The sequence below is a fragment of the Ascaphus truei genome, chromosome 3 (genome assembly GCF_040206685.1).
Source record: "Ascaphus truei isolate aAscTru1 chromosome 3, aAscTru1.hap1, whole genome shotgun sequence".
NCBI classification, from domain to species: Eukaryota; Metazoa; Chordata; class Amphibia; order Anura; family Ascaphidae; genus Ascaphus; species Ascaphus truei.
In genome coordinates, this window is record NC_134485.1 from 82,694,264 (window position 1) to 82,718,975 (window position 24,712).

Here is a 24,712-nt window from a genome sequence, read left to right on the forward strand (position 1 = left end):
ACATGAATCTATTTTGCCTTTATATTGCTTTACCCTTGTCGTTTCACCTCAAACAGTAATGTCTGTTTCAATAAAGATTAAGTTGAAGCAGAAAATAATATAAGAAAACATAATATAAATATTTTTTTTCCATAACTGAATATCAAATATCTGAAAAACAAACAAAAATACTCATCAGTTTTACACATATTTAATCAGGTCTTATCATTTATGGAATCTGTCCTCAACAAATACATATAGTATTTCCATTCTCAGCCTAGAAAACTGAAGTAGGCGTGTTTCTTTGTGGCCACAAAACTAATACTGTATAGAGAACAATGCCAGGCATCATCAGTTAGTAGGTTTTTATTCTGCATTTTGGCAGTACTGGTGATGAAGGAATGTAAATTCCAAAATAATTAATTATAATTGTTATAAAACGATGTTAAATTTAACGCCGAGTGACACTATGCTTTACAGTATATTAACTATGTACCCCTCCTTGCCCGGCTCCCTCTAAGGAGGGTTACAACTAAGTGAGCTGGAGTAGGTGTTGGTGTTTGACTCATACTTTTTTTCCTCGGGGTGCTAGCATCCGGGCTGGCTTGTAGTGTAAGCTGATGTAAGAAGCGCACCAGGGATTTTATTTGACAGACAGATTACTTAGTTGACAAGACAGACATTCTTCTTCCCTGGAAACTCAGATAGTTCTCCAGGGAGGTACACATGGCTTTGTCACCTTCCCATGCCCATGGTTAAGGGGAACTTAAAATCTCTGGCTCCAGTGAACTGGAGTCCCTCCCAGGTACCGTCCAAGACTCTGTATAGGGTTGTACTTCTATCGAGGTTCCCATCTTTCATCTTTACAATGCCCTAGAACTTCATACTATGGCATGTGTAACAAATGAGCCATTGCTCAGCTCTAAGATTCACCTTGAACCATAATGAGTTCCATAGATATTTATAAAGTTTGATTGTAGTCTCAGCAACAGCTGTAGTTTGTAGGTAAGTAGATATTGTGATTAACAGGTAAAGTCCAATGTGGGTTGAATTGGAGAGACGGAGAGATGTATAGGGATGAGACATGTGTTAATACACTGTCTCTAAGCTGCAACACTTGGTGGGGGGGTATGCACAACAGTAGAAAATGTAAAATTACCTCTGAAGCCCCCTCTCCGAGTATAGTGTTGATCGTGGCTTCCCTTTTCCTCCGTTGTCGCGGTGCAGAGTATGGCGGCTGTGTGAAGCACCGTCTCCCCCACGTCAGATGAAATCAAGTCCTGTGTGATGTGCACCTGCACAGCTGCTGTGCATCACACCAATCCAAAGTCTAGGCGCAGGACACCAGCATAGGATGGGCTGGACGCAAAAGACTGTGCAAAAAACTATGCAAAAGCACTACGCAACTCACCAGGTTAATGAAAAATAAAAGAAATTTATTAAACTACATAAAACAAAGAAACATACTAAAACAAAACAGGGGAAAAGCACTCCCACGCTTCTACAGCGCTTTCTCAAGGAGTACTGAAAGCGCTGTAGAAGCGTGAAATGCGTGGGAGTGCTTTCCCCCTGTTTTGTTTTAGTATGTTTCTTTGTTTTATGTAGTTTAATAAATTTCTTTTATTTTTCATTAACCTGGTGAGTTGCGGAGTGCTTTTGCATAGTTTTTTGCACAGTCTTTTGCGTCCAGCCCATCCTACGTTGATCTCCTTCATACTTTGGCAACCTGGTGTGCATATGTATAGGGTTAGAGCAACTAACAGAGGTGCGCAAACTGGTGGGCATGCAATACTCTGCAGGAGCACAGCATCTACAGGGGCCTGGCACCCTTCGCAAGGCATTTAAATTAAATGCCGGGGGAGTGGCGAATGCCTCTGTAACTTCACTTACCGTGGCTCAGACAGCTTCTGGCGACATGGGGTCACATGACGTCATAATGCCGGAGCCAAGGTAAGGAGGGGGGGGGCGCAAGGAGGGGGGGAGAGCCATTGGGGAGGGGAGGGAGTACGAGAAAAAGATTGCGCACCCCTGCCCTAGAATTCCATACTATGGCAACCTTATGTGCATATGCATAGGGTTGGCGTTAGAGCAACTCTAGTTGTGACACGTCCCTGGAAGCCTGATTTACTTTGAAATGTTACACACGTCCTCCCTGAAGGAAATGTAGCATTTTCCAGCATCTTGATTATTACAATGGCCCTTCCCAGATAAGGGACACTTCCCTAACTGTAAAACAATAAAAGGTGATCATACTTCTTTGGACAAAATTGCACATATAAGACATTCCATTAACACCATACACTTACGACAGTGAGACTCCTCTCCTCTGGCGTCCTCCAGGAGCCTGGAGTCTGGAAGCTTCTGCAGTTCCTTTTATACCCCCCATGTGATGTCACTATCCTACCCTTTTAACTGGGCAATGTACAGACATCCTTAGCCTATCAGGATTAACCCGTTAGGTGACTATTCTAGCAGGTTCTGTAACTGAGGAGTGGCCAGACACCTGACATTGTGCTACTTTGGCAACATATAATTAGCTACATGGAATAAGATACATAGAATAAGCTACATGGAATTGGTTACATAAAAGTAGTTACATTTAGCTGGGTTTTTTCCTATATATATTAACCTGTTAATTCCCTATTAACTCCTTCAGTCGACGCTAGTAAACCCAGTAGGGGGTTACAACTATTCAATCTATGGCAGCATATATATGTAGTAGTGTTCAAGATCTCAGTATACAGTATTCCCCCCAAGTACAATATTTTATTATTTAGTGTGCATCCTCTACCAGCAATTTGTGAATTTCTTAGCCATTACAATGTTTTCCCTTCATTCCACTCTAGCAGTGATCTGCAGTTATACTATGGCCAGGTCAAATTAGCTATTTATTATTACCATGTATGTTCGTCCATGGTTCTTGCTGGCGTGCGGAGGCACGCTGAGGCTGAGGGAAAGCGGGTGCTTTCCCTAGACAGCGCGCCATCCATGGGCGTGTCGGCGGGCGGGCCAGTGACGTCACGGAGCTGGTTCGTCCTCATTGGGCGAACCGCTCATGTGACCGGCCCTGCGCTCCGGCAAGCGGGAAAATTTACAATTTTCCTAAGACCTACGCTTCCGCAAGCGCGCGGAAGGGTAGGCAAGCCCCTACTAAAGCCGCTCTCATTGCGGCTGTAGGGGCTCAGTGCCAAGGGGAAGCGCGCCTCCGCCCGCAAGCACTAAACATGGACGCGGCCTAACATTGAAAACACATTACATTACACAGATATTTGAATGAGATAAGGGGAGCTTCCAAAAGGTTAGCTTGGGATGACTGGAGACACGTGTGTAAAAAGATTTGGGGAGCCAGGGGGATTTGCAAGTTGTGGGACAAAAGTATTGGGTGCAGGCGTGGGAGGAAGTGATAACGATATTCGGCACAATGAAGATGGCACCTGGTGAGACAGATATAATGAATTTTGAAATATAGGGAACTAAAAATGTGTACTTTAAACAGAGGAGCGACGACTTTGAATTTATTCCTGAAGAATATGAGAAGTACGCAGGGAAAATGGTGAATGAGGGAATGTTTCTGGCAGCAGCAGTTATTACAATGTATGCAGACCATACAGAGGGGAGCGAGAAGTAGAGGAGGTAACAATATTTGATTAACCAACACATTACTTTTATGGGCTCATTCCTGAGAAAAGGTAAGATTTAAGATCCCATAATTTAAATAAGGCTGAAATATTCCTGACTGTGCTAGAGGGGCATATTTTGGCAATGCTATAATATAAAAGTGGTCGGATTTAATATGTGTCTGATAAGGAAGTAGAAGGAAAGAAATAAGTTCAAGACTTTGGAGATTTGAATAAAAAATGTTTGATTTGCACAACAAAATTTTTTGATTTTGGATATATATTATCTGCCAGTATATCAAAAAGGGGGGGGTCTGCCGGGATTGGCGTTCTAGGCCCCCTGCGTAGCTGTTCATAAAAAAAAAACGCAGTGTGGCTGCACCCGGTGCCGGGTCTCTCTGACGGCAGCACCGGAAGTCAGCTGGGATAAGCTTCTGGCGCACCGGTATGAGAGGGAAGCCGGGCGTGCACATGAGCAGCACCACAAGCCACCGCCCCCCCGCCCACAGCATTACCACCCACCGCCCCCTCCCCTTGCAGCACTGCCAGCCATGGCCCCCCTCAGCACCGCCAGCCCCGCAGCCCCGCCAGCCACCCCTCCCACAGAACCTCCAGCCAGCAGCCCCTCCCCCCTGCAGCACCACCAGCCACCGCCCCCGCACTGCCAGCCACCGACCCCCCCACCGCAGCACCACCACTGCCACCCTGCAGCACCGCCACACCCCCCCCCCGCGCAGCATCGCCAGCCACCGACCCCCCAACAGCACCACCAGCCACCGGACCCCACCCCCCCTCAGCCACCGGACCCCCCACTGCAGCCACTGCCAGCCACCGGAAAGAGAGATAAATAATTGTGTGTAGCCCCTTTACCCCCACCCTCTGTGAGAATTGGTCACTACTAGTATGACTCCTGGTGCTGTGCATACCTGTGAGGTAACAGGAGGGATCCGAGTAGCTCCGCGATGGTGTGGGGATAATCAGGACAGGCTTTCAGGGTACCTTATTCGTAGTTGGCAGCACCTCCAGTCAGCGAGGATCCTATGTCTGTAGGATGGTCCATGTTGACACTTCTTTTATCACCAGGCAGTGAATCACACACTTGGATGGTTTAATGGATGTTTATTGCATATCCAGATTATACAGCAGTCCCCAATCCCTGAAGGTTACCTCAAGGCTTGAGGCCCATTCAGGTTCCCTTCTAATGTTTACTCCAGAGGGAATGAAGAAACACAGAGATACACTGATTTCTGGGAGAGTGCCAGTATTTATACCCTGGGGATGTACTTGTAACCATGCCCCATTACAGGGCAGGTCTGATACTGATAGGCATCATACGTTTGCATATGACCCAACCAGTATCCTCCCCCTGGCTGACACTCTCAGATTGTTGCTAGGCCCACCGTTGGATACAGTAAATATATCCAGAGCTGCAATAGCACACTAGGCCTGTGACAGGGTGAATGAACGTCACCAGCCATATACCTGGCAAACCTACAGTATGTTTAGGCTTGCAGTGCAGCAGTGATGAGGTTAAGTTGGGAAGGGCTGCTTAATTAGTCTGACACCAGCTGCATGATCAAGATGTTTTAAAACCCTCACCTTTAAAAGGACTCACCTCATCCCTTACCTGATATCCATTGCCTGTTTGCAGCAGCCATCCTGTGAGTAGGGCTTCGGTATTACTCCACCGGATTGGCGGTCTCTGGGTCTTTCGTCCATTCATTTTACATTGTTTTAGATTTGTATTAAACCAACTTTTACTTTCAGCCTTGCCCTTGTGTGTCCTATGTTAGTCTTGTCCATTTTGTCTTGATTTGTAGGTGTGTGTCTGAGTATTTTATGTTAGCTGTGTTGCACTATATTTTCTCTTTTTTCGTTTCATATCACGCAACATACGGATGAAGTTACATCTGATCACCTGAAGATCGAGGAATTGCTAAGTCACCCCTTTGGACACTCATCCTTCTGTCTTGAATTCCCAGGACTATCACTCATTTGGACACAAAAGGCGCCGGTATCTCTTTTGTTTTTGAGCCGAAGGCTAGGCTACATGTGCTTGAAAGCTTGATATAGCCTGGTTTAGTGCAAGTGGGGAATTTCTGGGGTGCAATTGAGATTGCATGTAAACATCACTTTGCTGTGTAGGGAGCACACCGTCTCTTATACAGTACACCCAAGTCCATAAAGCTGCAGTCTCAGGCTCTTAATTATAAATGTGTAGAGCAGCATGTGTACTTTAATGTCATGAAAGTGTGACTATAATACTGATATGGACATATTAAGGGATGTTGGTAGAAAAGTCACAAGCACCCATGCAGCATGCTGTAACAATGAAGGATTTTTAAAGACCGCTGAGAAAATTGCTAACACTCGCCATTTTTCATGACCAACATATCATGATTAATTTCAGTGTTTTTTTGCAAAATAAATCATTAAAGTTGTTTTTTTAAACATTAAAACAACTGCTAAGTAGGATTTTAAAAAAAATAAACATCTTTTCAGACTTAATACTATAAGTCGAACTGATCATTTATAGTAAAGAATCTTGTAAATGTACCCGATCATCTCTAGTATCATCCAAGAGTCCTGCTCTTCTGCCTGAGGGGGGAGTGGGGGAAGGTTATCACAAACCTAATTAATTGGAAATAGAAGCGGAACAAAAAAAAAAAAATCTCATTAAAAGCCATTAGTCATCTGATGGAAATGCTTTTAATGATAACATCTGTTATTTTATTTATCCCCGGACTGAACAGCTGAGATTCTGAGCTGTTTCTGCCTTTAAATCATGCTTTTTTACAATCACTTATTCTTTCTTCAGAAAAAGCCTGGAGCAGCGAGTATGCCTGGCCTGGCGCTGAGCCTGCTGAGCTCCTGTAGCTCTGTTTACCAAGAAGGTTGTTTAAGAGAGGAAATGTCTTTTGAGGTGAAATTGTCTGGCATTTATGCATTCGGCATGAGAGCACAAGCACCGTGAAAAGAAGAAATCATGGGTAAAATCCTGCCTGGGATGTAAAACAGCCATGAAATCAAACTGTTGCGTGTGTGTTAACCCTCTTGGTGCTGGAGAGACTGGGCACATAACAGTTAATCCTTTGCTACCTTAGGCTAAGGCCCCAGTGCCTCTGCTGCACGCGCCCGCGAGGCTTGCGGAGCGTGCAGCCGATTTCCCGTCTGCAGTGAGCTGCAGGAAGAGAGACTGGGGGGGGCGTAGGGGGGAGTGACGGGGGCGCGACCATGACGTCACCCGGCAGGTTCGCCCTCATTGGCTGAACCGCCGGGGGGCGTGGCCTAGCGCTCAGTCGCGAGTCCTGCTCTCAATTCTAATAAGAGTAGGAGAAACTCTCGCCACAGCGCTGCGGCCCCCCATTGCAGCGGGCCCGGCGCCATTGAGGAGAGGGCTCTCGTCCCTGCAGCGTCCGCCACAGCGGGCGCTGCAGTAGCATGCGGGGACTCAGCCTAACGGGGGGACACCAAAAGCATTGCTTTTTCCATGTTCAAATCCGTTTTTCAAAACGCTGCGATACTATACGTTACGGAAAAGGAATTTATGAAGGTCTTGATGGTAATGAAATCTCCATATAAAAATAAGAGAAGCCACTTTAGAATATTTGATTAGATCAATACTGAATTCCTTTATTTCTCCAAGGATCAAAATTTCAGTCATCAAAGGACTATTATTATCAGCGGAAAAAAAAGTGATGCGCTGATGAAAGTACAGTACTGAGAGAATTGAAATCTTGTCCCTTATGAAATAATATGTGAGTGCACATTGCCTTCAGCAGCTTTTGAGATGACTTGTACATATACAACACTTGAAGAAAAACGCCCCCGAATATATACAGCTGACAGGTGAAGAGAAGATTTAGGCTGCGTCCACGCTGCCGCTGACCGCACATGAGCATGCATGTACGCTCGCGGGCTGAGGGGACACATGACCTCCCTAGCCAATCAGCACCAGTCACTGAGGCCACCTCCCCCCACTCCCGCTTACAGAAAAAGGTGCCGGACACCTATGTCACAGCCTTAGAAGCTCTAAAAATAAAACATTATCTGCATTTATAAGCAACTTGCATGTTGGTCCATTAGAAAATACCCCTTAGTTAAATATTAAACATGTAGGCTGCCTGTGTTCCTGCACATGATTTCCAATCACATCTCATTAAAACATTGATTAAAATCACTTTTTCACAAGCTGCGTAGAGAAAATCGAATAAACATGGAGACTGCTGGAACAGGCAGATAAAATTACATCTTATAATTTGATAATAACTAGTTTCAGAAAGAACACAAGCAGAACATCAAATGTTATACTTAATAGTTTTTTCCTAACTTTCTACATGTGAAACTTTAAATATGTACGAGTGACGTATATATCACGTGTTGTTACAAATAATCAAGTTCCACCAGCTGAACCCCCCTCCCACCCCAAATTTATAGAACCATGGCTATATCCCAATCCTATGTTTAACTGTATTCGTGAATATTTTGTATGTTGAAGCACAAGCCACTATACAATTATTTCCCCCCCTCTCCCTCTCCCCCCTCTCCTATTTTCACCCTGTCTCTGTCATTATCCCCCTCCCTCTCCTCTTTCCCCCTTCCTCTCCTTCTTTCCCCACTCTCTCTCTCCATGCCTCTCTCTCATTTTATTCTCCCTTCCTCTCACTCTCCCTCCTTCCTCTCATTATCTCCCCCCCCCTCATTCTCTTTCCACTCATTCTCACCCCCTCCTCCCTCTAATTCTGTCTCCCTTTCATTCTCATCCCCTCCCTCTCATCTCTCTCCCCTGTCATTCAGCTCCCCCCCTCATCCCTACTCCATCTCAGTCTCTTTCCCTGACCCCATCTCCTTCACTCGACTTGACCCCTCTCATTCTATCTCCCTCACCCCCCATCTCATTCTCTCTTTCTGACCCCCCACCCCTTCCCAATTCTCTCACCCTGACCACTTCCTTTTCCTCTCTCTCTCCCCTCTCATTCTCCCTCCTTTCTCTCTCATTCATTCACTTTCCAATTCCCTTTATTCTCTATCCCCACCCTTCAATCTAATTCTCTCTTCCTGACCCCCCCTTTTATTTTATCTCCCTCCCCCTTCTCATTCTCCCTCTGAACCCTTCCTCTCATTCTCCCCATTTCACTATCACACCTCATACCTCTCATTCTCCTCCCCCCCTCTCTTTCTCTCTCCTTCACCCCTTCATCTCATTATCTCTCCCTGACACCCCTCTCATTCTCTCCCCCCCCCCCACACCCTCCCCAATTCGCTCTTTCTCACCTGTACACCCTAAAGAAAATACAACCCAATCTTAAAGCCTAGCTTGTCATCAAAAGTTTACTCCTGTTTTAGGAGAGAATGTGCTAAAAATCCACTTATATATAGGCAGTCTGTAAAGGAGATCTGAGTATCCAACCAGTACAAGCCTTCAGTCTACAACTGACAGATTGCATGTGGATTTGCAGTTGATTAGGTAAAGGTGTTCCCAAAAGAAGGGTTTATCTGGAAACCTTTCTAAGAAATGGAGAGAGATTGCGAGAATTGCAAGTTTTTGCAGAGAATGCTGTATGAACATCTTTATATAAACACATCTTCTATTATATTGTTACTAGACTTTCTATCTTTGCACTAGAATTCTCGTCCCTTCTAAAATATTTTTCAGACTGTTGCATGTAATCCAGGGGATGATACTGTATAAACTAATGTTAATCACCCTCCAGAAGTGATTGACTCAGTGATGCAAGTCTGGCAAATGTTCATGTTTATTTACTGTTTACATTCCTTGCAGTGACATCACTTGTCATTTTGCCTTAATCCCTCTATATTTTCTTGCCTTTCCTTACCCTGCTACTGGGAGTCCTTTTCTTATTGCTAATAGTAAGGTTAAAGATCTCTCTTTTTATAGTTTTAGAATGATTCCTCCCTAGTGGCTCATCAAAATTAGTCATGGGACAAAATGGAATGGTATGTGGAAAGTCTTCAAAACCTCGCAGAACTCTTATTCATGTGCAAATTCTTAGTACTCTTAGAATTCTTGCGAATTCTCTTATTCTTAGTGCGAGCTAAATATAAACTTCTCAGGAACAGTACTGTAATTAGAACTTCCTCTAAAGTCATATGGCAGAGTGTCTATTCAGCTCTTGCAATTAGACAGGGCCCAATGTGTTACAATATTTTTGCATAGGTGTAATATTTTTGGGGTTCAGTTTCCCTTGGATAAGATCAGTGAGAAGACACAATGGTTCATCAACTCTTGAGCACCTTGATGGATTCAATTCAGGTATTATTTTGTGGAAATCCACAAATGCCTTTCTAATGTCTTTATAAAGAATCCATCAACATATTGTCAAGGATGCACATAATGCTGTAGCCATAAATTGTTCTCATAATATAAATCTATTTCTGTTACAAATCTCTCAGTCTTCCTTTTGTTGCAAGTCACCTGTTAGCTCCTGGACTCTGTTCTCAAATAACCTTGTTCCTGTCTAGTGTACATAAAAACAGGAAGTTTGCTCTAGCTATTACATCACCACATACTTGCACGTTGTGCAGAGTTGCTGCTCAGCATAATCTTGAAATCTTTAGCAGTTATCGCCTATAACCCCTTCAGTGACCTAATGACGCTCATCGTAAGTCATGAAAAGTGCCACACCAGAGACCCTTATGACATACGCTGTAGGGCATGGCCATTTGCTTGTTTTCTAAGGTCCTATGCACAACTGGCCCTCCCATGGAGTGTCAGTTACGAACCATACTGAAGGGACCTTCTCCTTGCTCTTCACTTCCGGGACAGCGGCCTGAACCCGGAACCTGGAAAGGGTCACATGATGGCTCCAAAGTATGGTCACTTAATCAATCAGGGCCGGAGGGTCCTCGACGAAGAAGATGGCACGACCCTCTGGCACTGAAACTATTATTCCTGTTCCAGATATCTAGAAGCATTCTAAATGTAAGCAAGATCCTGATCCCTTCGCGCCAGTTCTGTTCTTACCTTGCATCCTTTTTCTCTGTTCTCCAGCACCTGGGTCACAACAATAATTGTACTGTACTTTGCACCAATAAGCCTCTTTCATTTATTGCAGCCAACAGAAGCTGTTTGTCTTCTCTTTTTGAAGTGCATATCCCTTTTAGGCCATAAGACAAACTAAAAAAATGGCGGAAATCAGTGCCGGCTTGATGGCGGTGCCTTCGGTGCGACTGCACCAAGCCCTGCCGTTACACAGGCACAGCGCTCTTCCCCACACAATTTAAACTGATTGACAGGGGAGAACACAGGGCCTCTGTAACCCTCTTACCTTCTCCTTCGCCATGTCTTCCTATAGGGTCCCTCATCATGGCACCGCAACATCAAATGGTGTCGCATTTCGTCATGATGTCCTGATGCCATTTGATATCATGGCTCTATAATGAGGGATCCTGCAGGAAGAGATGGCGAAGGAGAAGGTAAGAGGCCCTGCACCACATCTGCGATTAAAGAACCTTAACATCTACAGCTCAGAGGAAAGAAGGGAGAGGTGGAATATGATTAAAACATTTAATTATGTCAAGGGTTACAACATTGTACATGAAAAAAAGGATTTTTTTTTTAAAGTGCTACTGTAGGAGGTCATATTCTGAAGCTGGGGGGTGACTGGCTCAGAGGAACTGTGAGGAACTACTTCATGGAAAAGTGCGGTGGATTTGTTGAATGGCATCCTAACAGAGATGACAGCCTACTACAAAAATAGGATAGACATAAGATTATCCTAAATATGAAAGAAATCCAAGGATAATGCAGGGCAAATTGGTTATCTGCCTTCAAATTCTTTGTTTCATTGTGGAAATCTATAGTTTAATATGAGTAAATAGGATAGAGTTGCTTTAATGTAGCACTGTCCAATCCAGCAGCAAGGATATTAATCTGAAACATAGATCAGCAGGGTTTGAGCTATTAGCATCCAATTTGCTCCTATTTGAGAATTATTTAAATTGTGATGAAAAGACATTAAGGAGCCAGTAGACAATGAAATTAACATTCTAATTAATTGAGGATATGCTCTGAAAAGAATGTATTTCTGTTTTAATAACTATGATTAGCAGAAATGGCACAGTATAAAGCAATGTCTTGTAAATACCTTCGTTTCTGAATTGGGATGTAAATCTGGTTATGGGGTTTAATTGGCAAACATGGGATGCAATGCGCTAATGTTAGTGAGAACATCTGCAAATTAAGGAAGTTCTAAATGGCAACTTCTAATATTTCTTGCTTCGGAGGAAATGTACATTGTATGTTCTTTTGTTTATACTGCTTAATGCTCAAGTGTAAACAAACCCAGATTCATTAGGTTTTACTTCAGCCTAGTATTATATCTTCCATCTTATCAATCATCTGACACCCACAATATATTTGGGTGTCAGATAGAAAGATGACTGGATTGCAACCTGTTATGCTCCATGACCTACAGTATGAATGCCCTATTTACCTCCCCCATGACTACCAACGTACTGCACCGACACACTTTATTCGAGCAAATACCCGGTATGTACCTGGCAGATACCTGGAATGCGCCGCTCCTCACCTCTGACAAGCCCCGTTGCATTTGCCTTCCCAGCCTGGGTTCATGCCTGGCTGACGGGCGGCTGATCTGTTAAATGATAATGATTAGGATTTAATAGGCTGCAATGCTTCGCGTGTCTACCAGATGGCATAAATTCATGAATTGTAATGCAGTATATATACATGTACTGTGCAGTATTGCAGCCAGCGGGAATAAAATGCTTCAATCCCTGCCGGAAAATAACTCAATGCACTCGGGCAGAAAACAGTCACAAACCTCAATACACCCGGGTATACCCGAATTCGTGGGACTAGCCGAGCTCGAATAAAGTGTGTCGCCAGTGTACACCGACACATATAAACACCACACCATATTTGGGGTATAAAGTACTCCAGCTATTATATTAACATCCAAACTATTCCGATATAACCATCATATTATAACCAATAACAAAGAGAACTGTTCCAGACGAGAGAGAGAGAGAGAGAGAGAGAGAGATAGACAGACAGGCAGGCATCACTCATGAGCACCCATGGCTCAAAGCTTGCTGCAGAGGGGTATGGGAATTTTTAGGTCAGGGGGATAACTCAATCAGCCAGCCCAGGTATCGAGCAGCTCCCATACATTCGGTATACTAATACAATGTACTATGTACCTGACACACACACACAGACGGACAAGATACTTGCAGCACACCCATGTACACAGCATTGTCATACACTCTCAATATATGTGTATATGGTGCATGTATCTGTTGTATCTGTTGTATCTGTTGTATCTGTTGTATGTGTGTATATGTTTGTATGTTGGTGGTGAACATATTTATTTACACATAAATCAGATTCAGGCATACTCATTTCACAGATTCATCACATTACCAGAAGACCTATCCACTCTGTTCACACAGATCTATCAATAATGTATATATATAGTATGGTAATATACACTTATTGTGTAAATATAACACATGGTATTGCACATAACAATTGTGTAGGGTATTATATCTAAATATATATCAATACACTTGTATGTACTTTTTCAGATCACATTACACTTCAACTATTGTTCCTACTCCAACATTTACATTGGATCTGTAAAAGAATTTGTGTGATACTGTACGGTTGACCTCTCCGAATACTACCAACAGATACCATTAGACATGTTAAAGGATCAATGGGTGAAAATCAGGCTGCAAGCAATGAGAAAGTGACAATGGTAATATTTATCTGAGAAAAAGTGAAGTGGAACTAAAAACTTCAGGAGTTGGGAGGTTGTGGAGCTAATTAGGATGAAGGGTTTATTGGGAGAAGACTGGAAATATTCTGGGCCTTGACAAGTATTGTTAATTAATGTCACCTATGTACAATAAAACCGTATGTATATAATTTTTAAAATATACACTGCCTGTTGGAGTTAAACAACTTTTAATGTGTTTCTTGACTTGTTTTTAGCATTAGATATCCTTAACTCCCAAGTGTGTCATATTGGATGCAGTAGATGTTTAAATTGAAGAAAGGCAACAATTATGTATTAAAAAAAACGTCCACTTGAACACTGCACATTGATCTTCTGTTATGTGTCTGCAGGTCTACTCATAATAAATCAGTTCTCTTGAGCAGAGACAACAAATTACATTCCTCTACTATTAAATGGTACAGCAGGAAGACAAATAAATCATTATTGTTGTTGTTTCTGTGGCAGCTTCATGCTCATTCTATAGTTCTGAAGAAATATCCATGAGCACTGAAGCATAAACTTTCCAGAGTCAATTTGCTGAGAAAGCTCTCCCTTCTATTGACATATTTTGTTAGTCAATAAAGAAATAGAGATGTGAAAAATGTTCCTTAAAGTCCCCGATCCAGGAGAAATGTACCCTTTTTTGTTATAAGATTTGTCAAAATCGGCACATTTTGCAACCATTTTAAAATACATTACAATGCATTAAAATGTATGTTAATTTCTACAATTTGCTCTCATTTCTCTTACAGCAGATAGGGCACACATTATTGTGTTTGTGATGTTGGAAAAATTTGTACTGATACAGGTACACATACAGTAGACAATGAAAAGAAAACTGTCTAGTTGTTTTGGCAAAATAGGAAGGTGGTAATGGTGGTAGTGGTGGAAATGGTGATGGTCATTGTGGTTGTGATCGTGGCAGGAAAGGACTAGTATGGAGAGGGGCCCTACAGAAAACGGCTACTACTTTTATATCAACAATCCCAGCAGCCATCTAGTACTAATAGTACTAGAACTAGTACTTCATAACTGAACGTAGAACCATTTTTTCTAGAAGCAGTGTGAAAATCTTTCCAAGGCTATTTTTTGCCAGTGTCCATGTCACCAGCTTTTGAGACTGAAGCTTATTAAATCACACATGACAGTATGTATGTAGCCAAGTCCCCTTGGACTAATGATTCCTTGACCCTGGTTATCCTGTAAGTCCCAATAAAGTGTGGGCAGTGCGGGAATGATTCCTTCAGGGTCTGTTCTAATGTTCATTGTGTATGTCCAATAAAGTTCAGGACCAACCTGTGTTTGTAAGGGGGGTCTATGACCCTTCCCAGGGAAGGAGGTGGGTTCTTCTATATAGTATAGAGTTGAGTAAGGGGTTGTGCTGTTGTTCTGGGATAGACTTCAGAGTGTGCAGACACAGAAGAGAGTTCTCCTGCTTGAGGAGTGTGCTGAGGCCTAGCCCAATAGAGGGTAGGGTACTAAGGAGATAATGAATAATTCCTCAAAATGGGGTATAATGTCAATCCTGTGATCCAGGGGATGTATCCTGCTGTTCAATAAACCTCCGTCATACCAACACCTGGGGTAGTATTTGAAGCATGGCTATAGATCAAAGAAGAAGTGTTCATGAGGTGCATCCTGAAGCCTCAGGATCCTCTTGGACTGGAGGTTCTGACACCTAAAGAATCACCATGAGCCTGTCCTGATGTCCTCCCCACAACATCACAGAGATCACCTGCCTCCTGTTTACCAACCAGGTATTAAAGAGCAGCCACAGAATACACCAGTAACAAGACCATTTCCCAGAGGGTGGGGGGAAAAGGGCTACATGTAGAATTGTTGTTTTTGACTAAATTGATTCCGGGCTGTATGCTGAGCTGACTGACTGAGCTGACACAAGTTCCATTACACATGTGGCATATTACCACTACCACACATTAGCGCCCACCAGCACCATCATCAGGATCAGTGCAGTTGCCAACTTGCCAGTGGCAAATTCTTTTTTCACTATTTTGTGCTGGCTCAAACAAACCAGCATTTACAGTACTGTATACAGTATTTACAGCCACTAGCATACCATTCATGTTGGTCAGTGCTTGGCATTTTCTGTTTATGTCCTAAATGTTTAATCTCTGGCGTTGGGGTGGGAGTCAGGGTCTGAGGGCATAATTATTTTATTACATTTTTTTCCGGAGTGAGAAACACATACATCTAGAGACCGGTATTTTATGACTAGTGACAGAAATTAGAAGGAAAATGAGAGAAGCTCCTGCTGATGCTGACTGGGCTGACAGGAGGAGACGGACTCTGATGAGGATTTTTTTTCTGAATCTGGTTTGGGCTCAACCTTGGTGTGCAATGGAACCAGCAGAACTATTTGTTATGGGATGTAAGGGGGTAGGTACGGGTGCCCACTCCTTACCCCGTAACCCCATCTCCTCCCTAACATACCAAATTCATGGGCAATTGATAGCACTAAACTCATGATATAACTAACAGAGTGCATAATTAATTTTGTTACTTGTATTGTGTTTCTTATCCATGTTAACCTAATTTCCTTGTTAAGATGTCTTTGAAATGTCTTTAATGTGTTTCAATGCAATTGTAAAAAAAAATTGTATTACACATAATCAGCCTCAGCAGCAGCAGCACACAGTATTACACAACATATTGTTGGGGAACAGGAGTAGTATCATCAATAAGAATTGATTACTGTACCTATCTACCGAAATGGCCTATGGTCACCTCCTACACATGACACCACCCCCGTTACAAGTGTTCACTGTGCACCCCCAACATCACCGTCCCAGCCATCATCATTAACAAAGAGCAATTACCTGTTTATCAAAACTGCTAGCACCTACCTGCCTCAACACCACCACCACCACCACCAGTACTATGCTGTCTCAGTGTTGGTGACAGTGTGTATTTGTCAAAACTTGGGTGTGGTACAGTAGATTATTCGGAGGAGGGACTCACGATAACAAGGAGAATGATCCCAAATGAGTCTCTGTTGTAAGATTATATTGTACCTCAGCTTCTGGTTGTGATGGAGCGGCCTGTAGGCAAGGTCAGACAGATGCATAGACACTGTTTAAAGCTTAACTATAGTGGTTTATTTGCCACCAAACAGCAACCAAAACATTGGGGCTACTGCCCCTTTAAGGCAAAACAGGAAATAATATAATAAAATCCTATTCCCGTTAGGGAAACTAACTACACCAGCAGGTCCCTAGCTAACGGCGCTGGCCAAATAACCTTGTTCCCAGCCTGTAGGCGGACGCTCACAGCGGTATGCAAGGGAGACTGATTATAGTGAAATTAAATAAGCCTTTTATTGCGCCTTTTCCTTAACATCAGGAAACCATCCAAACAAGGGGTAAACAAAGCTTCTATTCACTTGGGAGTATTTCTAGTGAAATACTATGCAGTTCACAACTCCCTTAGATAAGCATGTCTCCCATCCCCAAACATATAGCATGAAATAAGCAGATATAGAAAGTCTCATAAATGAAAGTCTTATCTGTTCCTTGTGGTTTGGAGGGAAAATCTTCTCTGTCCCTGGTTGCTACCTTTTCTTCAGGGTTTGTCAGCATTCAGGTTTATAAGTTTCCCCTGTGTCTTGAAAGCAGCTCTGCTGTTTCTTCTGGCAGGGCTCAAGACAAGTGTCTCCAAGTTCAGCTCAGGTGTGAGCTAAGGAGTCTCTCTTCCTGTCTCAAAATACAGGCTTTTCTAAGCCATCTAATCAGGCAGGTGGTGTTTGTTAATTGACTACCAGCAGTTAACCACCACACTGCTGGATTAGAGGCACATTATCTGAACAGGGATTACTCTCCTGTTACACAGCCCAAAACACATGGAACAGTATTTAGGGAGTAATATAGAAAGTCTTATCTGAATTGCAGAGATTCCTTCACAGGGTCTCTGTGTCGTTCCTTCACTCCTTTAGGAACGCCGGTTCTGGGGAGTCATCTTTATCCTGGGTGTGATTCCCAGCTGGACCCTGCAGGCCTGCTTCCTTCAGTCCTAGGGTCCATAACAGCCAGACTCTCCTGGCTGGGAGAAGTTTCACTTCCTCTCTCTCTCTGTGGAGGAAAGCAGTCTCTCTATCTCTGACAGCTTCCTGTCTTTTATCCCTGCTCCATCAGGAGTTGCTTGTGCACACCTCCGTATTCAGGTGTGCAATCCGACACCCGTGCAGTCTGGGAAGGGAGTTAACCTCTTCACTCCCTTACAGTGGTCTTCCAGGGTTCATTTAAATGTAACCCCCACTAACCATTTCCCCACAGAATAGGCACTGGAACCCAAGATGGGCCCCTTTCTTCCCCCTATGCATGGTGGCACCACAGATGGCACTGTTGAACCCTGTACTGTACAGTTCCTTCAGGTGGCAAACTAAAATATGACCATACCGAGGATGATTTACAGATAATATTGTAACTATAAACGCAAAATTGTGCATTAGCATATTGTGTTAATGGTGCAATGCAGTCTGTGACTGACTAAATTGCTTACTCGCTTTCAATTCCAAGATAGCACAGTGAACGAACTGTAGTGTGCATGCATTGTATTGTTAATAGCGACTACCATACAGTCCGTACAGACCGTATGTTGTCACTTGTTCGTATAGCAGGAGAATGCACATGTGCACTGAAACAAAGCAGTGGAGGTGCAGGCACATTTTCTACCCATGCATAGCGAGAAATTAGGGCTGAGATGTCAGGAGGGGCAGAAGAGTGTAAAGCTTTAAAAGTGAGAAGGAGGGGGCGTGTCCAGGACGCGGCGAGGATGGTCGTGTGAGAGGAGAGCTCCACAGACCCTCGTGAATAACCATAATCAGAAGCGCTTTTCCCCACACATTTTTGCCCCTTAAAACACTTTCCCTGGACTGCTGTACACACAGCAATGTCAAATAGACAGAAAACCCAACTTACCCAGGGGGTAACGAAGTACTTTTCCCCCCGCAAAGGAGCGCTGAAGCGGTCACTAAAATCCAAGATGGCGCCGGCTCAACAAGCGCACGCGGCACAAAACAACTGGCGCCGGATCGGGATCGATCTGAAGATACTCAGAGCCCCGAAGTGAGTCTCACACGAGAGTACATGCAGGAGCTGATGACTTCAATGCTGAACAAGCTGCACATATCGATACAAGCGGACTTAAAAGCGGCTGTGACAGAGCTCAGGCAAGATATTATAGGCCTGACAGAGCGTTCCTCAGCACTTGAAACTAAAATGGAGGAGACTCTGCAAGCGCAAACGGCTGCAGACGATGAGATATTCCGGCTAGGCTTAGTGATCAACAGCCTAAATGACAGCCTGGAGGATCAAGAAAATAGAGACAGACGACAAAACATCAGGATTCGCGGCATTCCTGAGACTGTCCTACCTGGTCAGTTAAAACCTTATCTCCTGGATCTCTTCTCCTCACTATGTGACTATCTCGATAATAAAGATCTAGAAATGGACAGAGCTCACCACGCTCTTGGACCGCGATCAGAGGATCCTAAAGAGATGTCATAGTCTGCCTTCATAGATATTCAGTCAAAGAAAAACTAATGGAGGCCTGTCGTGCAAAGGAGCCCATCAAGTTCAATGATGACCCATTGCAAGTTTATAGTGACCTGTCCAAAGTAACGATTAGTCGACGAAAAGAGCTGAAGCCGTTGAACATATTGCTAAGGGAAAACGAAATTAAATATAAATGGGGGTTCCCATTCAAACTTATAGTAAACAGGAACGGAAAATTCCACACTATCGGGCACCCTGAGGAGATGACATGACTAGCCCGTGCGTTGGGCCTGAATCCTCCCCCAGCGTGGAACACCCAAACCTCCAGGCCTCAGAGACCGGAGACTGAAGATCTACCGATCAGGGCATCGGAGAAGCTGGCAGGACAAAAGCAGCAGAGAAATAAATAAATAAAGGATTGCTTACCCTTTTTGTTCCATTACCTGTTATCCGTTGATACCCCGTTGGGCTCCCCGTGGCTCAGTCCCATTGACTGAAGGAATCCTGGGAACAAGGAGAAAGTTGATCGGTGTAATCAGCTGCACACACCTGGAAGACAAAGAAGCCGCTCAAGATCTGTAACTCAGGAGTAAGGAGCGCAGATGCCGGTGAGGAGATTGACCTCCACCCCCCCCCCCCCGAATAGTCTGAAGGCCCCTACCTGTGGCATATACTGCGAGGGAAGAAGATGACCGGAGTGGCGACCCTCCCTGGATCAACCCGAAGAACCGGAAAAGTCGCCCTGCAACCGCCTGTTTAGGGGCAACAAAGAGGAGAAGGCAGAGGCATTCAAGCAGATGTTGATGGAGCAGATTGAGATGGGGTCTTTCTCCCCCATGCCCCCCTTGTCCGGCATTTACGGTGGGAACACATCTGGCATATACCTACTCAGCCTAAATCAGCTGGTAAGGCTGGCGGTCCCACCTTAGAACACTGGGTAGGAAGCCCCGCATAACCGTGAGTACACTAGACTCTAAAGCCTGGCCCTATACAACCGAAAGGGATGCCGCTCCATGGACATCCTCCGTGGATACGGGAGTTTGGGCTATGGAGGGGAACCTAGACTGTTTAAGAGTACAAATCCTACATATTTCTGCAGACAAGCCTTGTTCCCTATGTATGGCTATTGTTTAAAGATATATCAGAAATGTAAATAAACCCCTGTGCCCACCCTACTTCCTCTCCCGCTCCCCTCTCCCTGCCTGACCCAGTAGGCCATACCAAGGTTGGACTCCATCGTTTTACTAGATACAGATGATACTAGACCTGTAGCGGCATGAATAGCTCTGGAGAACCCCCACACCCAAAAAAAAAAAGCTTTAACAAATACCCAAGCTAGTTATATCAAAGAGTGTTGCCTCCACTATAGGCATCGCTGTATAGTAAGTACACTGTATGTAGCTGCTGGCTAATGCTGTATCAAGAATATGAAATACCCCCCTCCCCCCCCTCCCTCCCTTCCCCCCCTTCCCTCCCCCCTTCCCTCCTCCCCCTTCCCCCCCTTCCCTCCTCCCCCTTCCCCCCCTTCCCTCCTCCCCCTTCCCCCCCTTCCCTCCTCCCCCTTCCCCCCTCCCCCCCCTTCCCCCCCTCCCTCCCCACTCCCTACATCCCCTCCCCTTCCTCTCATCCTCTCCTTCCCCTCTTTTACTATCCCCCCCCATAAGGTTGGATCAAAGGTGATACTAATCATGTCACAACACAGTTATCATAAGTATGTACGGTTGTATGATCAATCCCTTGTTGTTTTCCCACCATCCTTTCTCCCTCCCTTTTAGCAAATAGGTTGAATCCTATTTAACCTAGACTTATAAATATAGACCAAGTTGGGTTTGTCGCGGGCAGGCAAGCCTCAGACAACACCCGTAAAATAATCAATATAGTAGACCATGTACACCTCACAGGAACCAAAGCAATATTGCTAAGCCTAGACGCAGAGAAGGCATTCAATAGAATTGACTGGTTATTTCTAGATAACACCAAACGTAAATTTGGCTTCAAAGACACATATCTAGAGAGTGTCCGTAGACTTTACCAAGATCCGTCAGCAATGGTGAAACTCCCAGGGGGCAACCTACAACGATTCAATATTAAAAACGGCACAAGACAAGGATGCCCCTTATCCCCTCTCCTCTTTGCACTGACCATAGAACCCCTGGCATCAAAATTTTGAGATAACGTTGACATCCAAGGGATAGAAATTGGAAATAAACAATACAAGATATCCCTGTTCGCAGATGATATAATCCTAACTCTATCCAAACCCCAAATTTCCCTCCCTAATCTCCAAAAAGAACTCCTGGACTTTGGTAAAATATCAGAATACAAAATCAATAGCGACAAATCTGAAGCTTTAAACTTAAATCTGCCAGAGCCAGAGGTGAAACTACTTAAACTAAATTTTAATTATCGTTGGAGTTCCTTATACATCAAATATTTGGGAGTCAATGTATCAAGGAACTACCAGTCCCTATACCAACACATTTACCCAGCCCTATTCCGGAAAATTAAAAATGACCTAGACAAATGGGAAGGCTATCAAATATCATGGATCGAGAGAATGATCTCGGTCAAAATGAACATACTCCCCAGATTGTTATACTATTTCCAGACTCTCCCGGTCCACATCCCTGGCTCAGAATAAAAAAATATCCAGAAACAAATATTTCATTTTATTTGGCAGGGTAAAAAACCCAGGACCGCTAGGTCAGTTCTGCTCTCATCAAGGGGGAGGAGAGGCCTTGAAGTCCCAGACATCATAAGATATTACCAAGCCACCCAGCTACGACAGGCAGTAGTATGGAATGCCGATCCAGACCAATATTGCTGGTTAGATATAGAATCACAATACGCCGGCATACCTTTAGTCCCTGAACAAGGGAGATACACAAACTAGTAAATTTAAATTAGGCCCGATGAGGCACACATGGGAGATTTGGATGAAATCCAAATTTAAATATAAGTTCATAACCCCTAACTCATTCCAATTTTCAAAAATCCTAAATTTCCTCCTGGTTGTGAACTCAGACAATTAGACCAATTTAAATAAAAAAATATCAGAGCAATCGCTGACCTGCTGAGTCTAGGGCAGTTCCTAAGCTACCAAAGATTAAAAAACAAATATGAAATGCCAGAACTGAATGCGTTCAAATATATCCAGATTCGACACTTTTTACAAAACCTATCCCCAACATTAGAATGTCCCCCTCTCACTAGTTTTGAAAGGCTGTGTAGGAACACAGCTCATCAAAAAGGTTTCATAACGCAAATATACGCCGAAATGGAGAAGTCAGCAGGCTCCCCTACCCATGACTACATGCTCAAATGGGCAGCTGAATTGAATATGGTTATAGACAGAGAGGACTGGGAAAGTATATGGGAATCTGCCTCAGGGACTTCCATATGTAGCACAACTAAGGAAAACATTTATAAAATACTGTTCCACTGGTATCTTACCCAAGTCAGATTAAGACAAATCTACCCTCTGGCCTCCGATCTATGCTGGAGAAAAGGGGGACATGGCCCACATTTGGTGGTCATGCCCAGAAATTCAGAAATATTGGCTAACCATACAAACTATAATAAAAGAGGTCACAGACCTCACAATACCCATTGATCCGCTGACCTACTTATTGGCCAGGCCAATGGAGAACATTGACCGCCCAATAAGAAAATGAATCTCCTTCATTCTTACAGCGGCGAGATGTGCGGTGGCCACCTCATGGAAGAAGGTATCACCCCCTCCGCCCCCTCCCCAAGCAAACAGTAAAAAAAAGGATCCATGAAGTAATGCTAATGGAAAAGCTTTCAGCCTTTCTGAAAAGAACCACAACGTCCTTTTATAAAGTTTGGGAACCATGGCTGACTCAACCAACAGGATAGAAACCCCCATACATAAAAAGGGGATGACCTAAGTATCAGAGAGAAAAGATGCGGGACAGGATACTTGTGGACGGATAAGGAGGTCGGGAACCAACCACCCCCACCAACCATCCCCCCTTACTCTTCCCCCCCCCCCCCTTTTCTTTTTCTTTCACTCTCGTCTGCCCTTCTCGGCCCAGCAAATGGATCGGAGGCATGGCGAGGCTTTCAATGTGAAAAACAAAAAACCCTGCATTAGGCTAAGATATGCCTGCATGTATGTATAATGTATAAATGCCTAATAAAAAAATTTGAAATAAAAAAAAAAAAGTGAGGAGAATTGGATGTTTGATACGGGATTTGATAGGGAGCCAGGAGAAGAATTTCAGCAGGGAGGCGCTGAGACGGATTTAGGAGAGTGTAGAGTGATTCTGGCAGCAGTGTTTAGAATAAATTGTAGGGGAGACAGGTGAGAGGCAGGAAGGTTACAATAATCGATAAGGGAGAGAATGAGGGCCTGTGTCAGAGTTTTAGCAGTCGAGCAACAGAGGAAAGGGCGTATCTTTGTAATATTGTGGAGGAAAAAGCGATGTAGGACCTACTGTAGATCTGCAGGTACATGAAAATGCTGCAGCAGGAGGTGGTGAAAGAGGCAGTTTCAAAACTGCAATGTTGAACGTGTTCAAGGGAAATATTTCTAAGCCGTGTAGGGGAAGCAGCCTATTTTCATCCAACCATAGAATAATAATTAACACTGTTTATTTTGCAAGAAATATCATACTTGTTACATTCCACACTTGCATCTGGAACCATATCTCTCAAAGGGTCATGAGTACAACTAACAATGTGATTACTGAAATCTTTCAATTCCATGCTCAGATTCTTGCAATTACATTGTTGCAAAATGTTACAAGCACAGTACAGTATGTATATGTTTCTAACTGCAACACTGCTGTACTTAGCAACCAGAAATGAAAGCACAGGCTGAACATGTGTAAACTTCACAATAACACGTCTCTTCAAAGTTCAAGTACATTTTTACTATCGTTTGTTTTCTTCCAATTTAAAACCCTGTGTTTTTGTAGTAGTTTTCCCTTCAGTTAAAATATAGGATGCGTTTATTCTGCTACCGTATGTAATTATCAGGTTATTTGCCACTGGTAATGACAATTACACACAGTATGGAAGGACCTGAACACCATATGGAGGAAGTGATCATTCGTTTTAGACCCATCTAATGCATTATGCTCTCTGAACCAAAGCTATTATTTTACCAGCTGCACAGGGCCAAAGATGTGCCAGCATAGCAATTATTTAAGGATTCTTCAAATACTTTGAAATGGTCTCATATCAGCCCTAATTATTCAATACTAGACGAAAGAGAAGTAATTTTATATTCAAATATAATACCTACTCATCCTGATGGTAATTTGCCACTTTGCTGATTGAGTTCACCGTGGTTCAATTATCATACAGTCTCAAATCTATTTATCTCTATCCAGAGAGCCCAAGCTGTGGATGTGAAGTTAAAAAAAGTAGATGATCTTGGAACAGAGGGTTTAGGAACAGCCAGAAAATGTAGTGGACATAAGGAGATGGTCAAGCTGAGGACCTGAAAAAGTTGAGTCTTTTTTTAAGCTCTTTAGAAATATGGAGACAATCTGATATCTTGTGGGAAGCTGAGAGTGAGTCAGTGCATCACTTTCATCATCAAACAGCTGTGGTTTGCTCCTAAACATAAAATAAATGGGATTAAGAAGCCTAATAAATATAGACTAAATGATATCCATGTTTATAATCTTACAGAAAGTTGAGAATAGAGATGTGCAAATGTCTCCAAATTCAGTCCATTCCATTTTTTCCCCTTATATTTGCAAATGTTTTAGGCAATGCATACTGTAAACTCCTGTTTAGTTTATATATCTCTAACTTTTAGCTAAAATGTAGCAATATTGTGATATTCACCAGTAGTGTCTTTCTC

At 43.5% G+C, this 24,712-nt stretch overlaps 1 long non-coding RNA gene across 1 annotated transcript in view; it reads right to left on the reverse strand.

The window, feature by feature from the left end:
* LOC142490936 (uncharacterized) overlaps positions 1 to 19,699 on the reverse strand; it is a 65,540-nt gene extending 45,841 nt beyond the window's left edge. The window contains exons 1-2 of the long non-coding RNA XR_012800164.1: positions 19,535 to 19,699; positions 19,317 to 19,422 (exon numbers count right to left, since the gene is read on the reverse strand). This is a non-coding gene — a long non-coding RNA (uncharacterized LOC142490936). The remainder of the gene's footprint in view (positions 1 to 19,316; positions 19,423 to 19,534) is intronic.
* Between the last annotated feature and the right edge of the window lie 5,013 nt (positions 19,700 to 24,712).